Source organism: Carcharhinus amblyrhynchos, chromosome 11 (assembly GCF_965287045.1).
Source record: "Carcharhinus amblyrhynchos chromosome 11, sCarAmb.v2.hapA, whole genome shotgun sequence".
NCBI classification, from domain to species: domain Eukaryota; kingdom Metazoa; phylum Chordata; class Chondrichthyes; order Carcharhiniformes; family Carcharhinidae; genus Carcharhinus; species Carcharhinus amblyrhynchos.
In genome coordinates, this window is record NC_137334.1 from 19,905,633 (window position 1) to 19,923,552 (window position 17,920).

The window sequence follows — 17,920 nt, forward strand, 5'->3', positions numbered from 1 at the left end:
AACAGGCAGTGATATAGTGGTATTCTTGCTGGAGTACTAACCCAGAGACCCAGGGTAATGCTCCAGGGACCTGGGTTCAAATCCCACCATGGCAGATGGTGAAATTTGAATTCAATAAAAAATATCTGGAACTAAGATTCTACTGATGACCATGGAACCATTGTTGATTTTCAGGAAAACCCATCTAGTTCCCTTTAGGGAAGGAAATCTGCCGTCCTTACATGGTCTGACTTACATGTAATTCCAGAGCCACAGCAATGCGGTTGACTCTTAAACCCCTCAGGGATGAGCAATAAATGCTGGTCTAGCCAGCAACGCTCACATCCCATAAATTAGTAAACAAAAAGCTGTTCTTTATTCTGGAGCTGTGAAGCAGCATTGCCAACCACTGTGTCACTGTTCCAGCGGGGGTGGTGGTGGGGAATGAGCCCGGGAGAACAGGCTTTGCAGCATGACCTTTGTCTGCCATAGGTGTGGAGGGAAGAGAATCAAGGAGCGGCCTGCTGAGGGTGATTGAGTCTACTGTTTGAAAATGATGGTGGGGAGATTGAGGGGTGTGACTGAGAAGGAAGGACAGTTTAAAATTTATTTATTAGGCCCAAGTAGGCTTACCTGAACACTGCAATGAAGTTACTGTGAAAATCCCCCAGTCATCACACTCCAGTGTACACTGAGGGAGAATTCAGCATGGTCAATACATGTCTTTCGGACTGTGGGAGGAGACTGGAGCACCTGGAGCACATGGGGAGAACATGCATACTCCATACACAGTAAAAAGTCTGACAACACCAGGTTTTAGTCCAACCTATTTATTTGATAATATACTCACAAGCTTTCGAGGGACACCCTCTTCTTCAGGTGAATGGAGAGTTCTGGCCTCAGACAGAGCATATAAAGCACAGACAGTTTAGAGATTACTAAACTGTCTGTGCTTTATATGCTCTGTCTGAGGCCAGAACTCTCCATTCACCTGAAGAAGAGGGTGTCCCTCGAAAGCTTGTGAGTATATTATCAAATAAATAGGTTGGACTAAAACCTGGTGTTGTCAGACTTTTTACTGTGTTTACGCCAGTCCAACACCGGCATACCCACATCATACTCCATACAGACAGTGACCCAAGCTGGGAATCAAACCTAGGTCCTTGGTGCTATGAGGCAGTAATGCAAACCACTGTGCCACCAAAGGAGAGGGTACAGAATGTAGTGTTACAGTTAGAAGTAGCGTGCAGAAAAAGATGAACTGAATATAAGGTTGGCCTATTCAAAGTCTGATGCAGTCGGTTACATAAGAACATAAGAAATAGGAGCAGGAGTAGGCCATCTAGCCCTTCGAGCCTGCCCCGCCATTCAATAAGATCATGGCTGATCTGTCATGGCTCAGTTCCACATTCCCGCCCTCTCCCCATAACCCTTAATCCCCTCGCTTATCAAAAACCCATCAACCCGCGTCTTAAAAATATTTAGCGAGGCAGCCTCCACCACTTCAACGGGCAGAGAATTCCAGAGATTCACCACCCTTTGAGTGAAGAAGTTCCTCCTCAATTCCGTTCTAAACCACCCCCCCTTTATCTTGAGGCTGTGCCCCCTAGTCCTACTGTCCTTTCTGAGCAGGAAGAGTCTCTCCACCTCTATCCTATCCATCCCATTCATCATCTTATATGTCTCAATGAGATCTCCCCTCATTCTTCTAAACTCTAACGAGTACAAGCCTAGTTTATTCAGCCTCTCCTCATAGCTCAAGCCCCTCAACTCCGGTATCAGCCTAGTAAACCTCCTCTGCACTCCCTCCAAGGCCAAAATATCCTTGCGTAAGTGCGGCGCCCAAAACTGCACACAGTACTCCAGCTGCGGCCTCACCAATGCCCTATACAGCTGCAGAAAGACCTCCCTACTTTTATATTCAATCCCCCTCGCTATGAAGGCCAGCATCCCATTCGCCTTCCTGACCACCTGCTGCACCTGCAGGCTGGGTTTTTGCGACTCATGCACAAGGACCCCGAGGTCCCTCTGCACCGTCGCCTGCTGCAGTTTTTCGCCACGTAAGTAATAGTCCTTCCTACCATTATTCCTACCAAAGTGGACCACCTCGCACTTGCCAACATTAAATTCCATTTGCCTGTTCCTGGCCCATTCGCCCAGCCTATCTAGATCCTTCTGCAGACTCTCCACACTCTCCGCGCAATTTGCCGTTCCACCAATCTTGGTGTCATCAGCAAATTTCAACACCATACACTCGGTTCCCTCCTCCAGATCATCTATATAAATGGTAAATAGCTGAGGCCCCAGCACTGACCCCTGGGGCACTCCACTAGTCACCAACCGCCAATCTGAATAGCACCCATTAACCCCCACTCTCTGCCTCCTATTTGACATGATGTGGGTATGCCGGCGTTGGACTGGCGTAAACACAGTAAAAAGTCTGACAACACCAGGTTTTAGTCCAACCTATTTATTTGATAATATACTCACAAGCTTTCGGGGTTAGCCCCTTCGTCAGGTGAATGGAGAGTTCTGGCCTCAGACAGAGCATATAAAGCACAGACAGTTTACAGATTACTGATTAGAATGTGAATCCTTACACCTAACCTGCTGTTCAAGACCTGAAGTGGCTGATAATGTGAGTGGAAGGAGCACTGATCACAGTTTAAAGAGATGTGTATTGTCTCCAGACAGGACAGTAAGTGAGGTTTTGCAAACCCAGGCAAGTCACGGGGGTTACAGGTAGTGCGACATGAACCCAAGACCGTCCTCATGTGTGCGGAACTTGGCTATCAGTCTCTGTTCAGCGACTCTGCGCTGTCGTGTGTCGTGAAGGCCGCCTTGGAGAATGCTTACCCGAAGGTCAGAGGCTGAATACCCGTGACCACTGAAGTGTTCGCCAACAGGAAGGGAACAGTCTTGCCTGGTGACTGTCGAGCGATGTTCATTCATCCGTTGTCGTAGCGTCTGCATGGTCTCCCCAATGTACCATGCTTCGGGACATCCTTTCTTGCAACGTATCAGGTAGACAATGTTGGCCGAGTTGCAAGAGTATTTACCATGTACCTGGTGGATGGTATTCTCACGTGTGATGATGGTATCCATGTCGATGATCCGGCATGTCTTGCAGAGGTTGCTGTGACAGGGTTGTGTGGTATTGTGGTCACTGTTCTCCTGAAGGCTGGGTAGTTTGCTGCGAACAATGGCCTGTTTGAGGTTGTGTAGTTGTCTGAAAGCAAGAAGTGGGGGTGTGGGGATAGCCCTGGCGAGATGTTCGTCTTCATCAGTGATATGTTGAAGACTCCGGAGAAGATGTCGTAGCTTCTCCGCTCCGGGGAAGTACTGGACGACGAAGGGTACTCTGTCCACTGTGTCCTGTGTTTGCCTTCTGAGGAGATCGGTGCGGTTTCTCGCTGTGGCGCATCGGAACTGCCGATCTATGAGTCGAGCACCATATCCTGTTCTTATGAGGGCATCTTTCAGGGTCTGGAGGTGTCTGTCACGATCCTCCTCATCTGAGCAAATCCTGTGTATACGGAGGGCTTGTCCATAGGGAATGGCTTCTTTAACATGTTTAGGGTGGAAACTGGAGAAGTGGAGCATTGTGAGATTGTCTGTGGGCTTGCGGTACAGTGAGGTGCTGAGGTGACCGTCCTTAATGGAGATGCGTGTGTCCAAGAATGCAACTGATTCTGGGGAATAGTCCATGGTGAGTCTGATGGTGGGGTGGAATTTGTTGATATCATCATATAGTTGTTTCAGTGATTGTTCACCATGAGGCCAAAGGAAGAAAATGTCATCGATGTATCTAGTCTACAGCATCGGTTGAAGATTCTGTGCAGTGAAGAAGTCTTGTTTGAACCTGTGCATGAAGGTGTTGGCATATTGAGGTGCAAATTTGGTCCCCATGGCTGTTCCATGTGTCTGGATGAAAAACTGGTTGTTGAAGGTGAAGACATTGTGGTCCAGGATAAAGCGGATGAGTTGTAAAATTGCATCTGGAAACTGGCAGTTGTCTGCATTGAGTACTGAGGCAGTCGCAGCAATGCCATCGTTGTGGGGGATGTTGGTGTAGAGCGCTGAGACATCCATTGTGACGAGGAGTGTCCCTGGTTCAACTGCTCCGTGTGTGCTGAGTTTCAGTAGGAAGTCCGTAGTGTCGCGACAAAAGCTGGGGGTTCTTTGTACAATGGGTTTCAGGATGCCCTCGACGTAGCCGGAGAGGTTCTCACACAGAGTTCCATTGCCCGATACGATGGGACAGCCAGGTGTGTTTGCCTTGTGTATCTTTGGGAGGCAGTAGAGATCTCCAATGCGGGGAGTACGTGGAATGAGAGCACGGAGGGTGCTCTGAAGGTCCGGATCAAAGGTCTTGATCAGATTGTTGAGTTGACGAGTGTGTTCTTTGGTCGGATCTGTGGGTAATTGTCTGTAGTGTTCCTCATTGTTTAGTTGTCGGTACACTTCTTTACAGTAATCCGTTCTGTTCAGTATGACGATGGCCCCTCCTTTGTCTGCTGGTTTGATGACAATGTTGCGGTTTGTCTTGAGAGCGTGGATGGCGTTGCGTTGTGCTTGGGTGATGTTCGGGGCTGTCTTGTGAGTGCGGCTGATGAATCTGGTCTGGATTCGCATTCTAATCAGTAATCTCTAAACTGTCTGTGCTTTATATGCTCTGTCTGAGGTCAGAACTCTCCATTCACCTGACGAAGGGGCTAACCCCAAAAGCTTGTGAGTATATTATCAAATAAATAGGTTGGACTAAAACCTGGTGTTGTCAGACTTTATCCTATTTGACAACCAATCCTCTATCCACGCTAACACCCTACCCCCAACTCCATGCCCCCTTACCTTCTGCAATAACCTCTTGTGAGGTACCTTGTCAAACGCCTTCTGAAAATCAAGAAAGACCACATCCACCGGCTCTCCTCTATCCACCGCCCTAGACACATCCTCATAGAACTCCAATAAATTTGTCAGACATGAGTTCCCCTTAATGAAACCATGCTGCGTCTGCTCTATCAAGCAATGCCCCTCAAGATGCCTCGCTATTTCCTCCTTGATGACGGATTCTAACATTTTACCTACAACAGACGTTAAACTAACCGGCCTATAATTCCCTGCCTTTAGCCTGCCACCCTTCTTAAACAACGGCGTAACATTAGCCGTTTTCCAATCTTCCGGCACTTCCCCAGAATCCAGCGACGTTTGGAAAATAACCACCAAGGCATCCACTATCACCTCCGCCATTTCTTTCAGAACCCTCGGATGCATTCCATCCGGTCCTGGGGACTTGTCCACAATCAGTCCCTCCAGTCTGTCGAGCACCGCCTCTCTAGTAACAATAATGTCATTGAGACCCTCCAGTCCTACCACCTTTCCATCGCTAACACCCGGCAAATTATTCATGTCCTCCTCCGTGAAGACCAAAACAAAAAAGTTATTCAAGACCTCAGCCATTTCCCCATCCCCTACCACTAAGTCCCCCCTCTCATCCTCTAAGGGTCCAACATTCACCCTAGCCAGCCTCTTTCTTTTTATATATTTATAAAAACTCTTGCTATCCTTTTTTATATTAAGCGCTAGCCCAGCTTCATAGTTTCTCCTTCCCTTCTTTATCAACTTCTTTGTCAATCTTTCTTGACATTTAAACCTCTCCCAATCCTCTTCTCGCCCACTACTCTTAGCTACTCTAAACGCCTCTGCTTTTAATTTAACACTTTCCTTCACCTCCTTCGTTATCCACGGCTTATTACCTCTCCTCCTACGGTCCTTTTTAACCATCGGAATAAATTTCTGCTGAGCACTAAGAAAGATCTCCTTAAAGATCCTCCACTGCTCCTCAGCAGACCTACCTTCCAACGCGCTCCCCCAGTCAACATTCGCCAATTCTTCTCTCATCCTACCGTACTCCCCTCTGTTCAAACAAAGGACACGTGTCCGGGAACCCACTTTCTCCTCCTCCATCTGCACCAGAAACGCCACCATACAATGATCACTCTCCCCAAGAGGATCCTTCACCACAAGGTCCCCAATTCTACCCGCCTCATTACATAACACCAGATCCAAGATAGCTCGCTCCCTCGTCGGCTCCAACACACACTGTTCAAGGAAACTATCCCGGCAGCATTCCAAGAACTCCTCCTCGACCCCACCGCGTCCAACATGGGTCGACCAATCAATATGTAGATTGAAATCCCCCATAATTATGGCTGTTCCATTCCTGCACGCCGCACTTATTTGCGCGTTAACAGCCCACCCCACCTCCAGATCATTATTCAGGGGCCTATAGACGACACCCACCAGCGTCTTCCTCCCTTTGCTGTTCCTAATCTCCATCCACAATGATTCCACTTTCTGCTGTTTGGTTCCTATATCATCCCTTGCTACCACCCTGATGCTATCCTTAATCAGCAGTGCTACCCCCCCCCTTTTTCCTCCCGCCTATCCTTCCTAAACACTTGATACCCCTGGACATTCAGTTCCCAGTCCCTGTCACCTTGCAGCCACGTCTCTGTAATGGCCACCAGATCATATCCATTTGTGCTGATCTGCGCCACCAGCTCATCCACTTTATTCCGAATGCTTCGTGCATTCAGATAAAGAGCAGCACTCCTCTGTATGACAGGATCGGGAGACTCTCATACTGAAGGCAGGGGACAGTGCTGGGGTTTCTCTTTGCCCCAACTGCCTATTGCTTGGCGTGGGGAACAGTCCTGGGGGTTTGTCCCTCAGGAGAACTCTCTGTGATCAGAACTCTCCACTCACCTGACGAAGGGTCAGAGGCCCGAAAGCTAGTGGCTTTTGCTACTAAATAAACCTGCTGGACTTTAACCTGGTGTTGTGAGACTTCTTACTGCGTTTCTCCTCCCATCAGCTGCCTGTTGCCCGAGGGGGAGACAGTCTTGGGATTGTTGCCTGCTGTCTGCTTCCCAAAGTGGATAGTCCTGGGGTTTCTCGCCCCTGCAGCTGCCTGTTCCCTGGGTTTCTCCCTTCTCCAGACGCCTGTTTCTGAGTGTCAGGATTCGGCAGCAATGGCAGTGCCACCTCCCAGAGTGCCCCGAGCGGCTGGGACCACCCTATCCCGGCAGCAGTGGCACTCTGATTGGCGGAGAGGCGCGACCAATGGGCGATGTGGATGGAGGCAGGTGGCGGGCCAATGGCAGCAGGTGGTGCTGCCCGGGGCGGGGGGCCCGGCGGGGCAGGGCCTTGTTGCGGAGCGGATGGAGCCGGGAGGCCGGAGCGGGGCCTTCCCGCGCCGCCAGTGAGCGCCCTGAGCCCCGCACCGGCCCCGGAGCACCGGCACCGACAGACAGACAGGCCCGGGCCGCGGCAGCACGGTGAGCCCGGGGAGGAGAGAGCCGCGGAGAGAGAAAGGGAGGCCCGAGGCCTAAATACCCAGAGAGACTGTGTCACCCTGTGTGTGTGTCTGTGCGACTGTCACCCTGTGTGTGTGCCTGTGCGACTGTCACCCTGTGTGTGTGTCTGTGCGACTGTCACCCTGTGTGTGTGTGTCTGTGCGACTGTCACCCTGTGTGTGTGTCTGTGCGACTGTCACCCTGTGTGTGTGTCTGTGCGACTGTCACCCTGTGTGTGTGTCTGTGCGACTGTCACCCTGTGTGTGTGTCTGTGCGACTGTCACCCTGTGTGTGTGTCTGTGCGACTGTCACCCTGTGTGTGTGTGCCTGTGCGACTGTCACCCTGTGTGTGTGTGTGTGCCTGTGCGACTGTCACCCTGTGTGTGTGTGCCTGTGCGACTGTCACCCTGTGTGTGTGCCTGTGCGACTGTCACCCTGTGTGTGTGCCTGTGCGGCTGTCACCCTGTGCGTGTGCGCGCCTGTGCGGCTGTCACTCTGTGCGTGTGCGCGCCTGTGCGGCTGTCACCCTGTGCGTGTGCGCGCCTGTGCGGCTGTCACCCTGTGCGTGTGCGCGCCTGTGCGGCTGTCACCCTGTGCGTGTGCGCGCCTGTGCGGCTGTCACCCTGTGCGTGTGCGCGCCTGTGCGGCTGTCACCCTGTGCGTGTGCGCGCCTGTGCGGCTGTCACCCTGTGCGTGTGCGCGCCTGTGCGGCTGTCACCCTGTGCGTGTGCGCGCCTGTGCGGCTGTCACCCTGTGCGTGTGCGCGCCTGTGCGGCTGTCACCCTGTGCGTGTGCGCGCCTGTGCGGCTGTCACCCTGTGCGTGTGCGCGCCTGTGCGGCTGTCACCCTGTGCGTGTGCGCGCCTGTGCGGCTGTCACCCTGTGCGTGTGCGCGCCTGTGCGGCTGTCACCCTGTGCGTGTGCGCGCCTGTGCGGCTGTCAACCTGTGCGTGTGCGCGCGCGCGTGTCTGTGCGACTGTCGCCCACACGTGTGCGCGAGCCCTCCATTCTGCACACTCCGTTCCAGACGCACACGCCTTTTGTTCCGGACTCTCATACTCGTGCACTCGATGACAGAACCACACACTTGAACTGGAATACGATATGCACATTCATACACCCCAGATTACAAATGCAAATGCAGTTACACGCACATGCTCAATAACAGAACACAGACCAGGTGCGCGCGCGCGTTTGTGCGACTGTCGCCCGGCGCGTGCGCCTGGTCTGTGTTCTGTTATTGAGCATATGCGTGTAACTGCATTTGCATTTGTAATCTGGGGTGTATGAATGTGCGTATCGTTTTCCAGTTCAAGTGTGCGGTTCTGTCATCGAGTGCACGAGTATGTGAGTCCGGAACAAAAGGCGTGTGCGTCTGGAACGGAGTGTGCAGAATGGAGGGCTCGCGCACACGTGTGGGCAGACCTGGAACGGGGGTGGGAGGCGGCAGGCCTGGAGTGGATATCAGGGGCGGAGCGGAGGGCAGGCACAGACAGGGGTGGGGGGGGCGCGTGGGCGTGGAACGGAGAGCAAGCGCGGACGGAGCAGGATGGCGGGTGTGGGCGCAGAACGCCGGGTCGGGCGCAGGGGCAGGCGCGGAACGGAGGGCAAGTGCGAACGGAGCAGGGTGGTGGGCGCGGGACGGAGGACAAGCACGGGGGGGGGGGGGAGGTGCAGGTGCAGGCACGGAACGGCAGGTCAGGCACAGGGGTGGGTGCTGAACAGAGGGCGGGTGCAGGGGGCACTGTTCATGTGCACAGGTGTTTGTGTCTAACCAATTGCGCGCGTCTAAATCTAATAGAGTGTGCATGTGCATGTGTATGTGTATGGGTTAGTAATCGAGTGCATCCATGTTTAGGGCTTGTAACGGAGCGTGAGTCTGTAATCGAGTGCGTCCAAATGTATGCATGCACGCCGGCAGGCTGTAACCCGGTGCACGTGCGGATTCGTACCCAAAACTGGGCTGTCTTTTCACAATTTGTCCCATGTTTTTTCCTGTTTGTGGTGCATGTTCTGTGCCTCCCTGCAGTGACCATATGCAGCAGTGCTGTGAATGGTGTTTAAGTCTTGGTCGCAGTCAGTGTTCTCTCACGCATCCTGCCACAAACTAAACGTGATTCATTGATTGTCAGTTGGCTTTGAGTAGTGAGGATGCCATAGTGCTCTCTCCCACAGCTGGAGTGTCGAGGGGTTGAGCAGAACCTGCCCGTGGCCTGCTTTGTGCTTCAATATCCAGTATGGTGCTGCCCACTCCCTTTTGGAATTACACAGATTCATCCTTGTAGTGTGGGTGCTGAACAGAATGCTGCTCAGAGTCCGTACAGACTGGATGGGCCGAATGACCTGCTTCTGCACTGTAGGGGTTCTGTGGTTCATGTCGCCACTGCTTATTTTGTTCACCTTAAATCTGTCTCATTCTTGCGCCTTCCACCTGTGGGAACGCTTTCTCACTTTCTACACTTGTCCAGACCCCTCACGATTTTGAAAATCTCCATCAAATCTTCTCTCGAACTTTTACAGATGCACCATAGAAAGCACTCTTTCTGGTTTTATCACAGTTTGGTATGGCTCCTGCTCTGCCCAAGACGACAAGAAACTACTAAAGGTTGTGAATGTAGCCCAATCCATCACACAAACCAGCCTCCCATCCGTTGACTCTGTCTACACTTCCCGCTGCCTCGGCAAAGCAGCCAGCATAATTAAGAACCCCATGCACTCCGGGCACACACACTTCCGCCGCGTTTCGTTGGGAAAAAGATACAAAAGTCTGAGATCGTGTATCCACCGACTCAAGGACAGCTTCTTCCCTGCTGCTGCTGTCAGACTTTTGAATGGACCTACCTCACGTTAAGTTGATCTTTCTCTACGTCCTAGCTGTGATTGTTTCACTACATTTTTCTGCACTCTCTCCTTCTCTACGAACGGTATGCTTTGTCTGTACAGCGTGCAAGAAGTAATACTTTTCACTGTATCCCAATACATGTGACAATTAAATCAAATTCACTCCAAGGAAGGAATACCACACCCTCTCCCCTCAGACTTGTCCAGTCTACCCACATTACTGACGTTCCTTATCCCTGGAACTTTTCTCAAATCTTTCCTCTCTTGCCAGTGCCTTTGTATCTTTCCGAAAGTACAGCATCTAGAACTGGGCACAATGCTGCAGTAGGGTCTGAACCAATATGCCTATGTTCCCAAAGCCTGGGATGCTGCATGTTTTATTAGATACACCCTCTACCTGTCTGCCACCTTCAATGATTTCTGAGTGTCTGCTGTGTTGGAACGTTTGGTGGAATGTTGCAGTACAGTATGGATTAGAAACTGAGCAAGGTGTGAACTGAGTTCAGTCTTCTTTGCCCTTATATGACCATTTGTGAAACGCTTAGCCAGAATAGGAGCTGAATCATCAGAATCCCTACAGTGCAGAAGGCGGTCATTCGGCCCATCGAGTGTGCCGGACCACATTCCCACCCAGGCTCTATTCCCATAACCTCACTTATTTACTCGACTAACGCCCTGACGCTAGGGTCAATTTCGCATGGTCAATCAGCCTAACCTGCACAATCTTTGGATTGTGGGAAGAAACCGGGGTGAGGGTGGTGTCCCCAGACTAGGTATTCAATTTAAGGATGGATTGTTTTGGGAGTTTGTTGTGAGGTGAGTGAGTTGGTGTTTGAAAGCTGTACGTTCGTAGAAATCATCAAGTCCTTACTGTACAGAAGGAGGCCATGCGGCCCATCGAGTCTGCACCCACTACAGTCCAAGCTCTCTCCCCACTAATCCCTCACATTTGCCCCACTATTCCCTCAAACCTACACATCCTCGGACACTAAGGGACAATTTTAGCATGGCCAATCAATCTAACCCACACATTTTTGGACTTCAGTTTTTTGGGGGTGCTTTGTTGATGGGATGAGTGAGTTAGTGGTTGTAGAGATGGGTGTTGGGGCCGAGGGGCTGTGAGGAAGAACTTTTTAAACCGGCCGAGGGTATGGTCTGGAACTTGCAGCCGACAAGGGGCTGGGTGAAAACGCAGGTGACCAGTGATTTCAAGATGAAACCCAATGGGCTCTTGAGGGTCACGGGGATGGAGCGGGGGAATGGGGCTGATCTTACAGCTATCTAAGAGCCGGCATGGATTTGATGGGCAGAATAGTCCCCTCCTATGACATAAATGACTCTCTAACTTTGCTCCTTCCCTGATGGCAGTAATTCGATTTGATTTATTATTGTCACATGTATTAGTGTACATTGAAAAATATTGTTTTTTGCGCATTATACAAACAAAGCATACCGTTCATAGAGAAGGAAAGGAAAGGGTGCAGAATGTAGACCTGGGGGTCCTTGCGCATGAGTCGCAAAAACTCAGTCTGCAGATGCAGCAGGTGATCAAGAAGGCGAATGGGATGCTGGCCTGTATAGCGAGGGGATAGAATATAAAAGCAGGGAGGTCTTGCTGCAACTGTACAGGGTACTGGTGAGGCCGCAGCTGGAGCACAGTGTGCAGTTTTGGTCGCCGCACTTGCGCAAGGATATTTTGGCCTTGGAGGGAGTGCAGAGGAGGTTCACTAGGCTGATACCGGAGATGAGGGGGTTGGACTATGAAGAGAGACGAAATAGACTGGGTCTGTACTCGTTGGAGTTTAGAAGGATGAGGGGGGATCTTATAGAGACGTATAAGATAATGAAGGGGACGGATAGGGTAGAGGTAGAGAGATTCTTCCAGCTCAGAAAGGACAGCAGGACTAGAGGGCACAGCCTCAAGATAAGGGGGGAGCAGTTTAGAATGGAGTTGAGGAGGAACTTCTTCACTCAAAGGGTGGTGAATCTCTGGAATTCTCTGCCCGTTGAAGTGGTGGAGGCTGCCTCGCTAAATATATTTAAGACATGGGTAGATAGGTTTTTGGTAGGCAAGGGAATTAAGGGTTATGGGGTGAAAGCGGGAAAGTGGAGCTGAGCCACTTCAGATCAGCCATGATCTTATTGAATGGCAGGGCAGGCTCGAAGGGCTAGATGGCCTACTCCTGCTCCTATTTCTTATGTTCTTAGTGTTACAGTCATAGCTAGGATTTAGAGAAAGATCAACTTAATGTGAGCTAGGTACATTCAAAAGTCTGACAGCAGTAGGGAAGAAGCTGTTCTTGAGTCAGTTGGTAAGTGCCCTCAGACTTTTATATCTTTTTCCTGCCAGAAGAAGGTGGAAGAGAGAATGTTGGAGGATGTGGGGTCCTTAATTATACTGGCTGCTTTTCCGAGGCAGTGGGAATGTAGACAGAGTCAATGGATGGGAGGCTGGTTTGTGTGATGGATTGGGCTACATTCACAATCCTTTGTAGTTTCTTGGGGCCTTGGACAGAGCAGGACTCTGGTGCGACCAGATCCCCTGCCAGGTACGAGCCTCCGCGCCGAATGCGGCGGGATGCTTTGCGAGAGGTGTCACCACGGTACCTGCTCTCCTAGTCTACAACAGACTCCCTCCCAGTGGGACAGTGTCCAGATCTAGGAATCCACCTCCAATGCTGGGGTCCAGTTGTCGCCTCCATTCTGTCTGGAATCCTTCTGTGCTCCCAATATGTGAGCTGTACAGTCCTTTACCTCCACTTAGTGCATTGTATTAGCTTCTTCCCTCTGCAGTCTGTGTACTGCAATGTTGTGCCAATCTTCTATGACTGATTAACTGCCTAACCGCGGCAGTTCCTGTTGAGATTCTGATAATCTGAGCTCCAACCCAGTGCTTTTAGCACAAGTTCATTGCCAGTAGCATCTCTCACAGGAGTGGAGTCCTTTCCACTATTGATGTCGTAAATAGACTTGAGAGCATTTAAAAAAAATGCTTCCTGCATATAAAACGCAGGCCAAAAATAACCTTCAGTTTATTGCAGGATGTAAATTGTAAAGCAGGAGTAGTGAATAAATAAGAAAGACTAAAAGAAAATAATCAGATGGATCTTAATTATCAGTGCCACTTTCAAAATGGTTATGCTTAAAACCAGAGTAAGAGGGGGTTTTTTTTTGGAGGGTGCTCTCTCTGCCACAATATACTCTGGTTTTCAGAAGAGTGAAGCTCCCTTCACAGCAGGTTTCCTCGGCTAACATTGCAGTTTGTGGAGTTTTTTTCATCCACTCCTTCGTGGATGGTGGGCCAGGCCAGCATTTGTTGCCCATCCTCACTCGCCCCTTAAGAAGTTGGCAGTGAGCAGTCTCCTTGAACAGCTTCTTTCCTGCACCAGTTTGATACAACTGAGCGCCTCACTCGGCCACTTCGGAGGAGCAGTTCAACTCAGCGTTGCTGTGGATTTAGAGTCACATATAGGCCAGACCGGGTAAGGACGGCAAATTTCCTTCCCTGTAGAACATTAATGAACCAGATGGGTTTCTACTGAAGTCTGGTAATTTCATGATCACCATTAATGAGACCAGCACTTTAGTTACAGATTTATTAATTAATTTAGTTTAAATTCCACCCAGTTACTGTGTTGGGATTTAAACTTGTGCAGTGAGCAGCTAGGATCTGGAATGCACTGAGTGTGGTGGAGACAGATTCACACAGCAAGTGGTTAAGATCTGGAATAGAATCATTGAGGTTTACAACATGGAAACAGGCCCTTCGGCCCAACTTGCCATGCTGCCTTTTTTATTTTGAAACCCCTAAGCTAGTCCCAATTGCCTGCATTTGGCCCATTTTCTTCTATACCTATCATATCCATATAACTACCTAAATGCTTTTTAAAAGACAAAATTGTACCTGTCTCTACTACTACCTCTGGCAGCTTGTTCCAGACACTCACCACCCTCTGTGAAAAAATTGCCCTCTGGACACTTTTGTATCTCTCCCCTCTCACTTTAATCCTATGCCCTCTAGTTTTAGACTCCCCTTCCTTTGGGAAATGATGTTGACTATCTAGCTGATCTGTGCCCCTCATTATTTTATAGATCTTTATTAGATCACCCTTCAGCCTCCTATGCTCCAGGGTAAAAATTTCCAGTCTATCCAGCCTCTCCTTGTAACTCAATCCATCAAGTCCTGGTAGCATCCTAGTAAATCTTTTCTGCACTCTCTCTAGTTTTGGAATATTCTTTCTATAATAGGGTGACCAGAATTGCACACAGTATTTCAAGTGTGGCCTTACCCATGTCTTGTGCAACTTCAACAAGACATTCCAACTCCTGTATTCAATGAAACCAAGCATGCCGAATGCTGCCTTCACCACTCTGTCCACCTGTGACTCCACTTTCAAGGAGCTATGAACAGGTACCCCTAGATCTTTGTTCTCCTCAATGCCCTTTAATTGACTGAGTGAGTCTTGCCCAGGTTCAATCTACCAAAATGCATCACCTCGCATTTGTCTAAATTAAACTCCATCTGCCATTCGTCAGTCCACTGGTCCAATTAATCAAAATCCTGTTGCAGTTGGAGATAATTTTCTTCGCTGTCCATTATGCCACCAATCTTGGTGTCATCTGCAAACTTACTAACCATGCCTCTGATATTCTCATTCAAATCATCATTATAAATGACAAATAACAGTGGACCCAGCACTGATCCCTGAGGCACACTGCTGGTCACAGGCCTCCAGTTTGAAAAACAACCCTCTGCAACCACCCTCTGGCTTCTGTCAAAAACAGAAACAAGTCTCACAACACCAGCTTAAATCCAACAGATTTATTTGTATCAAACGCCACAAGCTTTCAGAACAGCTTGTGGTGTTTTCTACAATTAAACGTTTTGGACTTTAAGCTGATGTTGTGAGACATCTTTTTGTTTTTACCCCAGTCCAACACCAGCTGCTCCACATTCTGTTAAAAGGCCAACTTTGTATCCATTTAGATACCTCACCCTGGATCCCATGAGATTTGACTTTATGCAACGACCTACCATGCGATCCCTTGTCAAAGGCCTTGTTAAAGTCCATGTAGACAACATAACTGCACTGCCCTCATCTACCTTCTTGGTTACCCCTTCAAAAAACTCAATCAAATTTCTGAGACATGATTTTCCACTCAAAAAGCTATGCTGACTGTCCATAATCAGTTCTTGCATCTCTAAATGCCTGTAGATCCTGTCTCTCAAAATACCTTCCAACAATTTACCCACCACAGATGTTGAGGCTCACTGGCCTGTAGTTCCCAGACTTTTCCCTGCAGTCATTTTTGAAACAAAGGCACAGCATTTGCCACTCTCCAATTTCCAGGCACCTCACCCGTGACTATCGATGATTCAAATATCTCGACTAGGGGACCAGAAATTTCCTCCCTAGCCCCCCACAATGAATGTATGTCCTGGCATACACTTCATCAGATCCAGGGGATTTATCTACCTTGATGCGCTTTAAAATTTCCATCACCACCTCCTCTGTAATATGTAAACTCCTCAAGACATCGCTATTTATTTCTCCAAGTTCCCAAACATCCATGCTTTTCTCAACAATAAATACTGATGAGAAATATTCATTTAGGAACTCACCCATTTCTTGTGGATCCGCACATAGATGATCTTGTTGATCCTTAAGAGGCCCTGCTCTATCCCTTGTTACTCTTTTGGCCTTTATCTATTTGTAGAAGCTCTTTGGCTTCTCCTTTGCCTTACCTGCCAAAACAATCTCTTGACCCCTTTTTGCCCACCTGATTTCTCTCTTAACTCTACTCCTATACCCCCTTTACTCTTCAAGGGATTCACTTGATCCCAGCTGCCTATGCATGTCGTTTGCCTCTTTCTTCTTCTTGACCAGGGCCTCAATATCCCAAGTCATCCACGGTTCCCTATTTCTACCAGCCTTGCCCTTCACTCTAAGAGGAATGTGTTTACCCTGAATAACACACTTTTGAAAGCCTGCCTCTTACCAGACATCCCTTTACCTTCCCACAGATTCCCCTAGTTAACTTTTGAAAGTTCCTGCCTGATATCATCAAAATTGGCCTTGCCCCAGTTTAGAATTTCAACTTTTGGGCCAGACCTATCGTTCTCCATAGCTATCTTAAAACTAATAGAATTATGGTCAGTGGTCCCAAAGTGATCCCTCACTAACACCTGCTCTGCCTGCCCTTATTTCCCAAGAGGAGGTCAAGTTTTGCCCCCTGTCAAGTCAGGCCATCCACATACTGGATGAGAAATTCCTCCTGAATACACTCAACAAATTTCTCTCCATCCAGCCCTCTGATACTGTGGTTATCCCAGTGAATGTTGGGAAAGTTAAAATTTCCCACTATTACCACCCTATTTTACTTGGAGCTATCTGTAATTTCCTTACATATTTTCTCCTCAATTTCCTGGCGACTATTTGGGAGCCTATACAACCCTATCAATGTCATTTCCCCCTTCTTATTTCTTAGTTCCATCCATATATACTCAGTGACTGAACCCTCGGATATATCCCCTCTCAGTACGGCCGTGATGCTTTCCCTAATCAAAAGTGCAACTCCCTGTCCTCTCTTATCTCCTGTTCTATCTTTCCAATAGCATCTGTATCCTGGAACATTAAGCTGTCAGTCCTGTCCCTCCCTTAGTCATGTTTCAGTAATTCTATAATATCCAGGTCCCACGTGTCCATCCACGCCCTGAGTTCATCTGCCTTGCCAGTCAGGCCTCTTGCATTGAAATAAATTTCCTACCTATGTCGTTGGTACCAATAAGCACAATGACCTCTGGCTGTTTACCCTCCCCCTTAAGAATGTCTTGCAATTGCTTAGAGATGTCCTGGTGTGACAGCTGTGGTGAAAATAGATTCGCACAGCGAGTGGTTAGGGTCTGGAATGTACTGTCTGAAAGTGTGGTGGAGACAGATTGAATTGAAACTGTTAAGAGGGGTTTGGATTATCATCTGAAAGGAAAAATGTGCAGCGTTATGGGGAGAAGGTGAACAAATAACATTAGGTGCATTGCTCATTCAGAGAGCTGGTGCAGATATGATGGGCTGAATGGCCTCCTCCCATGCTGTAACCAGCCTGTATTGCTGCACTTTGCAAACATTGGTTTGGCTTCTTGATTCCGGGACCAGGAGCACTGCCGTTTCAGTCAAGGTTATTGGCAGCAGGTGTTCTGACTGCTGTTACATCCAGCACTTGAGGGAGCTGGGGGAGGAATCACACACTCTGCTTACTCCAGCAATGTAGTTAGTGGATAGAATCCACTGTACGTGTGCTTTTGTGTGCCTCAAGGACATTGTGTGTCATGAGGGTCAGGAACGTTCATTAATAGCTTGAGTATTGCTCTTGTAATCTATCGTACCTTGAGCTCTCTGAGTCGCTGGTTTCTAATGGACATTGTACACCAATATACCATGAAAGTGCAGACTCCTGGCCCCTGCCTCTCTGGAGTATGTTTCTTGGAGGCTGAGAGCCCAGATATCAGCCGCAATCTCTCTCTCATGAGATCAGTGTACTGAGGTTGGCTGAACGTAACCTTTACCACGTGTAAAGGAGTTGGTGATCGAGGCTGAAATCGGTCAGTTGGAAAACCAATAGTAAAAACACTTTCTCCCCGAGACAGAGGAATCTCTGGAGTGGGAAAACCAGCCATGATTCCTCTGACTGAAATTTCCCCTCTCTCTGATGGATCTCAGTATATTGAGAGTACAGGGCAGTTGT

The 17,920-nt window shown here is 49.1% G+C and overlaps 1 protein-coding gene across 2 annotated transcripts in view; it reads left to right on the plus strand.

Annotated features, from left to right (window-relative positions):
- Positions 1–7,166: 7,166 nt before the first annotated feature.
- LOC145349961 (hyccin 2) overlaps positions 7,167–17,920 on the plus strand; it is a 54,354-nt gene continuing 43,600 nt past the window's right edge. For both annotated transcript variants that reach the window (XM_080198694.1, XM_080198696.1), the window contains exon 1: positions 7,167–7,319. The gene's annotated coding sequence lies outside the window, so the exon portion shown is untranslated. The remainder of the gene's footprint in view (positions 7,320–17,920) is intronic.